The sequence below is a fragment of the Mustelus asterias genome, chromosome 2 (genome assembly GCF_964213995.1).
Source record: "Mustelus asterias chromosome 2, sMusAst1.hap1.1, whole genome shotgun sequence".
In the NCBI taxonomy this organism is placed as follows: domain Eukaryota; kingdom Metazoa; phylum Chordata; class Chondrichthyes; order Carcharhiniformes; family Triakidae; genus Mustelus; species Mustelus asterias.
Genome location: NC_135802.1, coordinates 132,111,416 through 132,125,770, shown reverse-complemented (window position 1 = coordinate 132,125,770; position 14,355 = coordinate 132,111,416). Strand labels below are relative to the sequence as shown.

At 43.8% G+C, this 14,355-nt stretch overlaps 1 protein-coding gene across 2 annotated transcripts in view; it reads left to right on the top strand.

The window, feature by feature from the left end:
* The first annotated feature begins 500 nt into the window (after window positions 1-500).
* Window positions 501-14,355, top strand: part of LOC144511394 (putative 2-ketogluconate reductase) — a 43,290-nt gene continuing 29,435 nt past the window's right edge. Inside the window, exon 1 of one of the 2 annotated variants that reach the window (XM_078241720.1) lies at window positions 501-654. The gene's annotated coding sequence lies outside the window, so the exon portion shown is untranslated. The remainder of the gene's footprint in view (window positions 655-14,355) is intronic. The other variant, XM_078241711.1, reaches the window with a different exon arrangement.

Here is a 14,355-nt window from a genome sequence, read left to right as displayed (position 1 = left end):
GAGATGCTAATACCTTTACTTTGATGTACTCGAATGTGTCTGTAAAAGATTTAAATTCCAATAGAAGTTGATCACAATCATTTTTTTTTTCAATTTTCATTGCATTGAAATCTGTGATACAAAAGAGTTGGAGTTCATCAAATATATTTACAATGAATATATTGACTTAAAATACTAGTGCATCTCGTTTAATAAATATACAGCATGAAATCTCTTCTGAACCCTTGCCTTGGGGAATCATGAAGTGAGTTCCTCGACAGAGAAAACGTAGCTTCTGACCTCATTACGATGCTCAAATCATGGCGTGATGCTTTAATAATCTGGTGGCCTGTTTGGAATAAGAGATAGACGTTAAATATTAGAGAAGAGCAAAGGTTGGTATGTGGAAATAATCAGGAGACAGACCTTCAAGAAAAATAAAACTGGATCCATCGCCACCGTAGAGTGAAAACCCCCCTAAATAACCCCTCCCAGGGCCTAGGCACTGAACCTGGTGTTGTGAGACTTCTTACTGTGCTAGACACTGAAGACAGAATCTTGTACATCTGTTCTTAGACGTTTTTCACATTAAGCACATTTATTCCCAGTTGATGTACGGCTTGTGTCCCGAAGGCTCCCCGTCGACACTCCACTGACTGAAGGACCCCTAACACGGTGAGTTCAGGCTGCAGAGCCCCCCTGCCAACTACTAACCGCGGGCTCCACACATTAACACGTCAAATGCAATCCAAGAACAGAGAGTTAAGTTATTTGGGGTGCGTGTGGGTGTCGCCGGTAAGGATCACTGTCCCTTCTCTGCTGTCTTGAGGGTCTGTTCGGGTGGAATGTAAGATACATCCCAGCACATGGGGAGCATGGTTGTGGATCTGGGTCAGTTTCAGACTGATCGGTTTGACAAGGGGTTTTCTAGCGAATATTGACACACTGTTAAAAACTGGGAACTGCCCAGCAGAGAACAGTGGCGTTTTTGCAGTACATCCGTGTACAACTGGAGCAGGAACAGCCTGCCCAGTTTCTCAACAAATCCAGAAATCCGTCACTTGGACAGTGATCTGCTGATCCTGTGGGTCCCTGAAAGGGTCGGAGAAATCTCCTGAGAATCCCATCCCCAACTTGAATACTTCCGATTTTTGGATAACCCTCATTGAACGATGATTTTTGAAAAGTAGAATACTAAGTATTTGCATAATTGACTGGCTTAAAGCTCGGTCTCAAACTCTAGAATTATAATACAGAATGTAACCACAATTCTACTAATACGTTGTGCTTTGAAAGTTTTTTTTAGTTGGCTAATACTAAGTTAGTTACGGTAGGTGGCTCCAAGGGAGGTTCCAAAAGGCATACACCAACAGCAGGCTAGGTAAAAAGCAAAATACTGCAAACACTGGAATCTGAAACAAAAACAGAAAATGGTGGAAATGGAGATTTTCCAGCATTTTCTGGTTTTGTAAACCATCAGAGAACAGAAGAGCTTATGTAGAAATGGAACAAAATCAGAACTGCTGCAGTCTGAAATCTGAAATAACAGAAAATGGCCGAAACCGCTCGGAATTGTTGGAGCCAGGGTTTACTTTTCAGGTCAATCAAACATCAGAACTAGAAAAAATTGGAAATGATTTTAAACAGGAAATGGGGGAGGGGAGGGCAAAATGAAAAGGGAAAGTCTGTGATAGGGTGAGAGGCAGGAGTGACCACAGAATGAAAGGAACGAGAAAGACAAAAGAGATTGGCAATGTAACAAGAAAATAAATAAAATGTGGGTCTAGAGGAGGTGCAAATCATAGAATCCCTTTAAAACAGAAGGAGGCCATTCGTCCGTCGAGTCTGCATCAACTCTTACCCAGGCTTAGAATCATAGAATCCCTACAGTGCAGCAAGAAGCCATTTGGCCCATCGAGCCTGCGCCGACAACAATCCCACCCAGGCCCTATCCCTGTTACCCCACGCATTTATCCTGCTAATCTCCCTGACACTAACGGACAATTTAGCATGGCCAATCAACCTAACCCACACATCTTTGGACTGTGGGAGGAAACCAGAGCACCTGAAGGAAACCCACGCATACACGGGGAGAACGTGCAAACTTCACACAGTGAACAAAGCTGGGAATCGATCCCTGGCACTATGAGGCAGCAGTGCGAACCACTGTGCCACCGTGCCACCCCAGGCTTACCCCATAACCCCACATATTTACCCTGCTAATCCCTCTAACCTATATCTCTTGGGACACTAAGGGGCAATTTAGCATGGCCAATCAACCTAATCTCACGTCTTTGGACTGTGGGAGGAAACCAGAGCATCCGGAGGAAACCCACTCAGGTACAGGGAGAATATGCAAACTCCACACAGATAGCCACCCAAGGCTGGAATTAAACCTGGGTCCCTGATGTTGTGAGGCAGCAGTACTAACCACTGTGCCACAGTGAGAGGATAGCAAAATTACCCTTGTCTGGTGTCCAAAAAAATGAGAGTTGTGGTGATGATCTGAAATTGTTGAACTCAATGTTGAGACCAAAAGGCTATTAAAGTGTATAATTGAAAGATGAGAGAATAGATAGGGGGGAACCTATAGATATAGTGTATTTAGATTACCAAAAAGCATTTGACAAGGTACCACATAAGAGGCTGCTGCATAAAGTAAAAGCCCATGGAATTTTTAAAAATTCATTCGTGGGCGTCGCTGGCTTATCAGCATTTACTACCCATCTCAAGTTGCCTGAGGACAGGTGAGAGTCAACCATGTTGTTGTGGTTCTGGAGTCACATATAGGGCAGACCAGGTAAGAACATTAGTGAACCAAATAGGTTTTTATGACTATCAATTCCAGATTTTTTTTATTGAATTTAAATTCCACCATCTGCCGTGGCAGGATTTGAACCCAGGTCTCCTCAGAACATTAGCTGAGTTTCTGGATTAATAGTCTAGCAATAATACCACTAGGCCATCACCTCCCCTAATGGCAGGAAGTGTGTTAGCATGGATTGAAAACTGGCTGTCAATAGAAAACAGAGTTTTTAGAGTGGAAAGATGTTACTAGTGGAGTACTGCAGGGATCAGTTCTTGGCCTGCAATTGTTCACTATTTACATTAATGACCTGAAGGAAGGAACAGAAGATAAGGTTTTCAAATTTGCCAATGATACGAAGATAGGTGGAAGGGCAGTTATGATGAGGATATTGAGATTCTGCAACAAGATATAGACAGATTGGGTGACTGGGTGAAAACCCAGCAAATAAAAGTTTAACGTAGGGATGTGTGAGGTCATGCACTTTGGTAGGAGGAATCAAAAGGCAGATTATTATCTAAATGGAGAGAGACCGCAGGTGAGTGAAGTACAGAAGGACCTAGCTGTTCTAGTGCATGAATCACAAAAAGCTAGAAGGCAGGTCTAACAAGTAGTTAAGAAGGCAAACAGCATTTTGACCCTTATTGTAAAAGGATTGGAGTTTAAAAGTAGGGAGGTTTTGTTGCAATTGTACAGGGTGTTGGTGAGGCCTCACCTGAAATACTGTGCACACTTTTGGTCCCCTTACCTTAGAAAGGATATAGTAACATTGGAGGCAGTCCAAAGGAGATTCACCAGGCTAATTCCTGGGATGAGAGAGTTGGCCAATCAAAAGAGACTAAATAGTCCGGGGCTGTATCCCTTGGCGTTAAGAAGAGTGAGGGGTGACCTTAGTCAACATATGAGATCCTGAGGGGGCTTGACAGGGTGGGTGGTGAGATGTTTTCACTAGTGGGAGAGTCTCGAACAAGGGGACATGGCTACAAGATAAAAGGCTGGTCATTTAAAACTGAGGTGCATAGAAATCGCCTCACAGAGGTTGGTGAATCTCTGGAATTCTCTGCCTCAAAGGGTAGTGGAGGCTGGATAATTAGAAGTATTTAAAATGTAGGTGGATAAATATTTGACAGATCAAGGAACAGAGGGCTATGGGAAAATGGCACAGAAAAGGAGCTGAGGCCGGTATAAATCAGCCATGATCGTATTGAATGGCGGGGCAGGCTTGAAGTTCTTAAGTACTGTTCCTCCAGCTTTTGTGGAGCTTCATTGTCAAGCAGGTCACTTTAGTTCTGATCTCTCTGCCTTCAGCTTCTATTCTGTCGGAATGAAGCTCAATCATTATAGAAAAAATTCTCAAAAGTCAAATACAGGATTGTTAAAAGGCAACGTATTTCTCCATGTCATCTCCTGTTAAATATTAATGTAGTTGGAACTAATGTCCTCATTTGTCCTCTAGGAAACACTACCATAATAATATGTAAATTGAGGCAAAGCTTAAATTAACATGCTTGACAGGGAGCTATTAATAAATCACTGGGTTTAGTGATCCAAAAGACATTACATTGAACTGAAAAAACAGAAGTAAATGGAGCTGGAGAGCCGACTGAACGCAGTTATTTGCACAAGTAGCTTCTCCTGTAAGGGCTAGTTCTCAATCCAATAAAATATTTGATGTTAGCACCTTGAAAATGTGCACAGCACAGCCTTACAAACCTTTCGCTAATGTAAAATGTCAACAATTCAGACAAAGTGAATAAAACCTGACTGAAGTTTTACAATGTTTAAAACCCTTGCACACCTGATCATTGGCACATTGATCGCACAAACATTTTTGGTTGCTGGAATTAATTATCATGGATTCCCCCTTCATTTAAATTACAATGCTACATAATACAATGCAGAAGTACTGCATTTGAACAGTGCTTTAGTAATGCTTTTAAGACCATAGGCACTTATGAAGAGCTGCAATTTGAGAACTATTTCAGATTATAGACAGGATGTGCACCAAATAAACCAGAGATAAAGGATATTTTTTCCCAAAAATATATATTTTTTATAAAAACATTGCTTAACAGTTCAAATTCGACAGTAATTCACTGTTGCATTCCAACTGAGCCACATTTAATATGGTCATTGATTAACTGTTAATTGCATGCTTACATAAACAGTTTGCAGATCAGATCCAACACAAACAACTATTAGCAAAATCAGTATTAACAGGAGTCTCACCTTACTTAAATGTTTAATAGACTCAAAGCAGGTTACTATTTTAATTTTAAAATAACTTTCCATAAATATACAAGTTTCCTTCCCTCCAGTTTTATCAGAGCACTCACTTGAAAGAGAGATTCCCAGGAATTTTTAGCCCTCTTCAAACACAAACCAAAGTTGATCAATGAATTTACATAATTTCAACACAATGGAAAATTTAAGCAAGTCAAACTGGCAGCTTTTTCAAGATTATAAGAAACAAGCCAACAGCAGAGATGCCAGAGAATTGGAGAGTGGTAAATGTGACAACATTATTCAAGATGCCAGTCAGTTTAACATCAATGGTGGGCTAGGTTTTAAAAACAATAATCAGAAAAATATCAACAGACATTTGGAAAAGTTTATGTTCATTAAGGAGACCCAGCATGGATTTGAAAGGCCGATTGTGCTTGACTATGCTAATTGGATTTTTTGATGAGTGACAGAGAAGGTTGATGATGGGAATGCAGTGGATGTAGTATATATGGATTTAGATCAAGTGTAGTATGGATCGGGTGCTGCACTTGGTTGAGGTCATTGGGTTGCAATTAAGCTTCATTTTCATATGAAGCAGTTTTTAAAAGCGGCATCTCGGCCTTTTGGCTAAGATGCAAATGAGATCAAGCTTTGGGTGCGGAGATGTCTGCCTACTCCAATCAGCTTGGCTCATGTAGATCAGGCCCAAGACAGGGTAAAGGGTCGCATACCCTGTCTTGTCAGCTTGGATTGGAAATGTCTCAACTTGTTGAGACTCTGAATTGGACTTGATTTGATTGAATTGGAAAAGTATAAAAAATAAATAAAAAATTAAAAAAATAAATATATGGATTTTAAGAAAACATTTGTCAAAGTTCCACATAAAATACTTTTAACAAAATTGAGGCTCATGGAACAGGAGTGTCAGTGTCAGCTTGGATAAAAATAGCTTCAGGACAGAAAATTGAATCTTAGTAAATGGTTGTTTTTCAGACTGGAGGACGGGAGATAGTGATGTTTTTCAAGGTTCAGTGCTGGGACAACAACTTCTTTCGATATGTATAAAAGACTTGGATCATGGAATAAAATTTCAAAATTTGCTAATGATACTAAACTTGGATGTTTGACAGATAGTGAGGATGATACCAATCAACTCCAACAGGACATATAGATAGGGTAGGTGCATGAGAAGATATGTGGCAGATGGAATTTAACACAGAAATATGTGAGGTAATGTATTTTGGTGAAACAATGTAGACTTAATGGCACAAACCTAAAGAGTCTGCAGAGACAGAAGGACCTGAGGGTTCATGTGAACAAATTATTCAAAGTGGCAGGACATATTGAGAGTAATTTGGAAAGCATAAGGGATTTTAGACTTTATAAATAGAGTTATTGAATACTGAAGCAGGGAAAGCTCTGGGTAAGCCCCAACTGGAGTATTGCATTCCTTTCTGGTCATCACACTTTAGGAATGATGTGGGGCTCCTTGAGAGAGTGCAGAGGAGATTTAGGATTGGGGAACTTTGGCCACAAGGTTAGGTTGGAGAAGCTGGGATTGTTGTCCTTGGAGCAAAGGACTTTGAGGGGAGATTTAATAAAGTTGTACAAGATTATGATAGGTTTAGGTAAGATGGACTAGGAAAAGCTGTTTCCCTTAGCTGAATGTGCAAGGACTAGGAGATATGGATTTAAAATTTTGCGGAGGAGATGCAGGGGCATGTGAGGAAGGACCTTTTTGCACAGTGAGTGGTAATGACCTGGAACTTACTGCCTGCAAGCGTGATGGAAGTGAAGACAATCAATGATTTGAAAATGAAATTGATTGGGCATTTAAAGAAAATAAACCTGCAGGCTGCAGGGATGGATCAGGGGAATGAAACTGACTGTATAACTCTACACAGAGCCAGAGTCGAATGGCCTCCTGTGCTGTAATGACAGGACAGATAGGATTTTCTCTATCGGCTTCAGGACCCCACCATTAGGCTCAAATTGGGATCAGGAGTTCTCACTAAGTGGGGAACTGTTATCTGGCTGTGATTTTCCCCAAATTGGCCAATTAACAGCTAGAGTGTGGGCTGCTTTTTCATGTTAGAGAGAGAGTGCTGCAAAATGGAGGCACCCTCACTCTAACTTCTTAAAATCAGAAAAGCCCATCGAGTCCAGGCTACCTCTAAGCCTGTCTGGAGTGGGCGTTGGCCTGCCACCAGGAGGCTGCTCCACAGGGGGGCGACACTGTTCCCTAATGCCTCAGGGGTCTGGAAACTGACTGAAATTCTCCAGTTGGCCTCTGACAGTAAAGTCCATTAACTAGCTGGCAGGTAGACCTCCACCTCCTGGATATTCAACTCAATGACCTTCCATCCTCAGACCCCAGTTTGCAAACTGCTGCACAAGTAAGCTGATCACATACAAAATTAAAAGATTTGAGATCATTAGCGAGACTCAGAAACCATGTCTCATGCAATTAATTTTGTTAGTAGGGATAGAGCAAGGAGTGGTATAGTACTTTGTTGCACTGTGAGTGACTAATCTTTCGAAGCACTTCATTATGAAGTGCTTCGAAGGTAGTCATGGCACAAATCAATTCCGGCCTCCCAGACTGTCTGGATCAACTACAGTTTGCCTATCGCTGCAACAGATCCACAGCAGGCGCCATTTCACTGGCCCTGCACTCAACCCTGGAACACCTAGATAACAAAGACACCTATGTCAGACTGCTATTTATCGACCACAGCTCAGCCTTCAACACCATTATTCCTACGAAACTCATCTCCAAACTCCTTGGCCTGGGGCTCGGCTCCTCACGCTGTGACTGGATCCTGAACTTTCTAACCCACAGTCTGCAATCAGTAAGGATACGCAACAGCACCTCCTCCACAATCATCCTCAACACCGGTGCCCCACAAGGCTGTGTCCTCAGCCCCCTACTATACTCTTTATATACCTATGACTATGAAATCATCATAGAAATCATAGAAACCCTACAGTGCAGAAGGAGGCCATTCGGCCCATCGAGTCTGCACCGACCACAATCCCACCCAGGCCCTACCCCCATATCCCTACATATTTCCCCTGGCTAATCCCTCTAACCTACACATCTCAGGACACTAAGGGGCAATTTTAGCATGGCCAATCAACCTAACACGCACATCTTTGGACTGTGTGTGGCCAAATTCCCATCCAACTCGATTTGCAAGTTTGCTGATGACACCACCGTAGTGGGTCCGATCTCAAACAATGACAAGACGAAATACAGCAAAGAGATAGAGAATCTGGTGAACTAGTACGACAACAATAATCTCTCCCTCAATGTCAACAAAATGAAGGAGATAGTCATCGATTTCAGGAAGAGTAGTGGAGGATATGCCCCTGTTTAAATCAATGGGAATGAAGTAGAAATGGTTGAGAGCTTCAGGGTTTTAGGTTTCCAGATCACCAACAACCTGAACTGGTCCCTCCATGCCAACGCTATAGTTGAGAAAGCCCACCAACGCCTCTACTTGCTCACAAGACTAAGGAAATTTGGCATGTCCGCTATGACTCTCACCAACTTTTACAGATGCACATAGAAGGAGATATCCTTTGCAGCCTAGCAGCCATCCTTTAAGGCTGGTTCCAGGTCTAAATATTTTGAGAATGTGGGAGTACTATAATATGTAAGTACAGTGAGAGTTCCAAAAGAACAGTGAACAGACCTGCACAAATCTTTTACAGTGGTTGCACACGAGGTGAACATTGATGGAATGACACCTTCTTATCATTAACAAGTGCTCCTGGTTGATGTGTGGGTGTTTGAATGGCCTCATGTATGCAGTCAATGACATCCTACACATGCTAAAATCAAGAGAGTACAGTTATCAGTTAAGTCACCAATAGCGGTGACTGTTTTTAGCTGATAAATATGGAGCCATTTGTAATCCTTTTGGTCTTTTTACTAAACAGCAAGTCTTGTTTTACTCACTAATGTGAAAATATCCTTTCCATTTGGACACAAAAGCATCCAATTTAGTTCCATAATCTAGCACCAATACAGTGTCCCTTATATTGTAATCAAAAGATTTGACTTTGTTGTTAAAGTATTTCTTCATAATCTTTTCTTGAGTTTCCCAGGTTTTGAGCCAGAATTTGGAAAGTTGGTTGATTTATGTTGACTTAAAGTAAGTTTCCTTGTATGTGATTGATCGTCTCTGCTAGCTATATCTTTCTTACCGTTCCCTGAAAGATAGGTGGTTTAGAAACTGTGGGCTTAGCTGATAACCTGAGGTAATTATTAATCATTTTATAATCTGGTGTTTGGAAAAACCTTGGTGATGAAATGAGGTGTAGGTTGAATAGCAATTCAGCACATCTGTAACGTACTAACTCAGTAAGATTTTCTGCACAAAACCTTTTTATTGTGGTTTGCAGAGTTCTGCTGGTCCTTTCAACAATGTGTGATTGTGGATGATTTGCAATGTGCAGTTTTTGCAGCCGGTAATCCGGGGGATCATGTCAACCGATTGGAGATCAGCATATGCCCGATGGCTCCCTGAGCACTCTGCTCCTGGCCTCTTGAACAGGATTAGGTCCCATTCCGCTCCCCCACCTCCCTCCCCCCCCCCCCCCCCCCCCCGTCCCCATCCCCACTAATGTGAATCGTCTGATGGCCTCTGTAGTGCATCTCCCATTGGGCACAAATGCTTTTGGGAAAATCGTGCCCATTGTGTTTCACTTTGCACCATCAAGCACCTGTTTAATTTTGTCATAGATAGAAGAGAGTGAGTAATGGCTGATGACTGAGTGTGAGTGGAACAAGTGTAAGGAACCACCAAGTGGTGATATTAGGACTGTAAAATTGTTCCTCATTCTAGACAATGAGGATTGGAGTTGAATCAGTAATGTGTATTTTTGCAGTAGGACTTAATAAAGGGTGGTCCAATAGGTGCCACTAATGACGACTTCATTTGGCAGTTGGGCTTGTGGTTGGTTAACAGTTAAGTGATTAAACATAGTGCCGACTGTAGAGACAGCTGGAAATGAAGGATCCCAGGCAGAACTATCTCATGCAGCCTTCTTAGCTTCCCTGTTCACTGCGGAAATGGAAATTGAATGGAGAGTATTTTTAGAACAAGTTTTGGCTTTCCTGATATAGCAAGAACCCTTATTCTGTAATGCAGCCCACAATGCTCCCAGGAAGGTGGAGGGAACTAAGGTTTAGCATTTATGGAACACCAGTGGTTCTTATCACATAAAGGTAACATGTACTCTCTGTCAGATTAAATATTATATGCTTAGTTACTGGTTAAAACCACCATTGTGTATAATACTTCTAACTTGATTTGCTGAAGCATATTAACAAGTGTGTCAGAGTTAAATTGATCAGGTGGGCGCACAGTAAACATGCAACATTGATCATGGCATGGTCGACCATCTATATGGGTCCCCATAGCAACCCCCCCCGCCCACTTTCTCATTAGAATGTACAAAGTTATTGCTAAATCAAGGGTGGGAGTCAACATCAATGAGGTTCTCCAAAATATGTTAAATGGTCTGGAAGCCGGGTGGTATGGTTAGAGGTCATGTCGAAGCATTTGCCCAAAGTGAAGAGCTGTGAGGTGAGTTAAGGGTAGCTGCAATCCTGCAATGTCGGTCAAATGCTTGATTGCTCAAAAGAGACTAGTATCTGTTGCTCACGGGAGTTGCAAGTCTTTCAACACCAATGAGGACACGTGATGCATTGGCAACATGTTGATTCCAGCAGTGGACCTTGGCCTGACACTGCAGCAAGGCTTTGGTCAGCACAGACACTTCCAAGTGGAACCATGTCTGTCTGTGGAGCTTGCATTACCCTCATTTTCAGTTGTTATATTGTTTCTGTTGTTGGCTGAAAGGAAGTTTTCTGTAATCTATGATTACAGTCTTCACGATCTGAAAGGTTTCGTTATTGATCACACTGGGGGATTTGTCATGAACTTTCTCCTGAATTATTTCTTAATGCAAAGGAACCTCTGTGGTGGCCTTCATCGAGGCCTATTCTCCTTCAGTAAAGGATATCGCTTTCAGAGTTGGAGAGGGAGTACTGTTTTGTACTCCACTCCTGCTAATTGGGATGAGTAAACCCTCTGGTATGTTTTTGAATTTCACACACTATTTCATCTCCATGCATTAGTAACATAAAACCCTCAGGTTTATAAGTAGAACATATTGGGGGCGATTCTCCCAAAAAACTGGAGTAAATCCCATTAGATTCTTCAGCAGGAGTTTCAAAATGAATCTCCCACACTGTGCATCACAGAGTGCACAAACATAAAACTCGATAATTCAGGGGGCAGAGCCTATTCCTGCTGGAGAGGCCGGCAGCATAGCGCTGAGGGGGGCCACTGTGCATAGAGGAGATTAGCACATGTGCAGTAGTCCCGCACTGCTGACCTCCCGATTTATTGGCCAACTCGATCTCTAGCCAGCCCTGCGACCCCTCATTGCTGGCCCTCCAACTCCCCCACGACCCAATCGGCCCAATCGTTGGCCCCCGAACATATCCGGCCAACCTTAACCCCACCCCGCCCCACACGGCAGCCCCGATTTTCCTGCCCCCCAGCAGCTCGACTCCCCCCAGCTCCCTGGCAGGCCATTCCCCCAATCACTGGCCTCCCTCCCTCTGTCACCAAGCTGGGGTGCAGAGTGGCAGTGGGACCCCCCCGCCCATTAAGCCCCACCCCCAGCACTGCCTGATGCCCAGTGGGCAGTGCCAAGGTGCCCCAGGTATTGCCACTTTCCCATTGGGTGGTGCCAGGGGACCAGGCTGGCACTGCCAAGCCAAGCTGACAATGCCCAGGGGCATCCCCCCTTACCTCTGGGGGCATATGTGGCCCCACTACACTCCAGCGGGTCGGGCCGCTAGCTCCCCACAAGTGGGGAGCTGTGGTAAACCCTGCTGGAGTGAAACACTCCTGGCGGTTAGGAGAGGATAGTGGGCCCAGAGACTTCAGTCCCGGGCCCGCTAATTACATATAATATGTATGGTAATGATTATTTAAATAATTTATGCAGCTCCGCGCTGATTTCTGTCACGGAGCTGACGCCGCCGGAAATCCGGCTACCGGAGACTTGCTATCTTGTGGCGCCCAGCGGGAAGTCCACACAACAGCCTCCACTTGACAGTGCAGCGGGCTGGGAGAATCGCCCCCATTGTCTTTACATGTGATAGTTTAACATACCTTCCCCATGCAGAATGTGGATGTGGTAATCCATCGATATTATCAACGAACAATCCATAGCCTTTTATTACATTTAACATCTCGGTAACATAGTCGTGCTTCAGGTATTTATTCAGTGCATGAGTTCCGGGTTGCAACGTATCTATGGTGGTGATCTGGTGTCTACCAATAAATCCTGCCTGTGGTCTCTATGCCAACAGGCACGAGCTGTCAGTCAGCCTACGCCATCACAATTGCCCCAATTACAAGTTCACGTTGTCCGTGCTCCTTTGTGCTGAACTCGACTGCAAGGTTATTTGTTGCCACAATGACCCTCCTAAAATCCCTTTGTATCGTGGGATTATATTCATTGGAGTTTAGGAGGTTGAGGGGAGATCTGATAGAAACTTACAAGATAATGAACGGCTTAGATAGGATGGACGTAGGGAAGTTGTTTCCATTAACAGGGGAGACTAGGACGCGGGGGCACAGCCTTAGAATAAAAGGGAGTCACTTTAGAACAGAGATGAGGAGAAATTTCTTCAGCCAGAGAGTGGTGGGTCTGTGGAATTCATTGCCACAGAGGGCTGTGGAGGCCGAGACGTTGAGCGTCTTCAAGACAGAAATTGATAAATTCTTGATTTCTCGAGGAATTAAGGGCTATGGGGAGAGAGCGGGTAAATGGAGTTGAAATCAACCATGATTGAATGGTGGAGTGGACTCGATGGGCCGAATGGCCTTACTTCCGCTCCTATGTCTTATGGTCTTATGGTCTTATGGTATGTTCAGACAAGCTTATAATCATCCATTCTGTTGTCACAAACAAATCTCATCACTCTTTCCCTCCATCTCCACCCTAAACACACAAACCAAAAGGTGAATCTCCAGGACACTCACTTCCTGCCTTGATAGTTCGTTTAGATTTTTGCAAAGCCAACTCCACATAAACGGTTGACGAAGGAAGGGCCGTGGATTTCAGTGAGGCATTTGACAAAGTCCCTCATGGCAGGTTGGTTAAGAAGGTTAAGGCTCATGGGATACAAGGAGAGGTGGCTAGATGGGTAGAGAACTGGCTTGGCCACAGGAGACAGAGGGTAGCAGTCGAAGGGTCTTTTTCCGGCTGGAGGTCTGTGACCAGTGGTGTTCCGCAGGGCTCTGTACTGGGACCTCTGCTATTTGTGATATATATAAATGATTTGGAAGAAGGTGTAACTGGTGTTATCAGCAAGTTTGCAGATGACACGAAGATGGCTGGACTTGCCGATAGCGATGAACATTGTCGGACAATACAGCAGGATATAGATAGGCTGGAAAATTGGGCGGAGAAATGGCAGATAGAATTTAATCCAGATAAATGCAAAGTGATGCATTTTGGAAGAACTAATGTAGGGGGGGAGTTATATAATAAATGGCAGAGCCACCAAGAGTATAGAAACACAGAGGGACCTAGGTGTGCAAGTCCACAAATCCTTGAAGGTGGCAGCACAGGTGGAGAAGGTGGTGAAGAAGGCATATGGTATGCTTGCCTTTATAGGACGGGGTATAGAGTATAAAAGCTGGAGTCTGATGTTGCAGCTGTATAGAACGCTGGTTAGGCCACATTTGGAGTACTGCGTCCAGTTCTGGTCGCCGCACTACCAGAAGGACGTGGAGGCTTTAGAGAGAGTGCAGAGAAGGTTTACCAGGATGTTGCCTGGTATGGAGGGTCTTAGCTATGAGGAGAGATTGGGTAAACTGGGCTTGTTCTCCCTGGAAAGACGGAGAATGAGGGGAGACCTGATAGAGGTGTACAAAATTATGAAGGGTATAGATAGGGTGAACAGTGGGAAGCTTTTTCCCAGGTCGGAGGTGACGATCACGAGGGGTCATGGGCTCAAGGTGAGAGGGGCGAGGTATAACTCGGATATCAGAGGGACTTTTTTACACAGAGAGTGGTGGGGGCCTGGAATGCGCTGCTAATTAGGGTGGTGGAGGCAGACACGCTGGCATCGTTTAAGACTTACCTGGATAGTCACATGGGCAGTCTGGGAATGGAGGGATACAAACGAATGGTCTAGTTGGACCAATGAGCGGCACAGGCTTGGAGGGCCGAAGGGCCTGTTTCCTGTGCTGTACTGTTCTTTGTTCTTTGTTCTTAAACATTAGCACCATGATTTTGACAAGTTT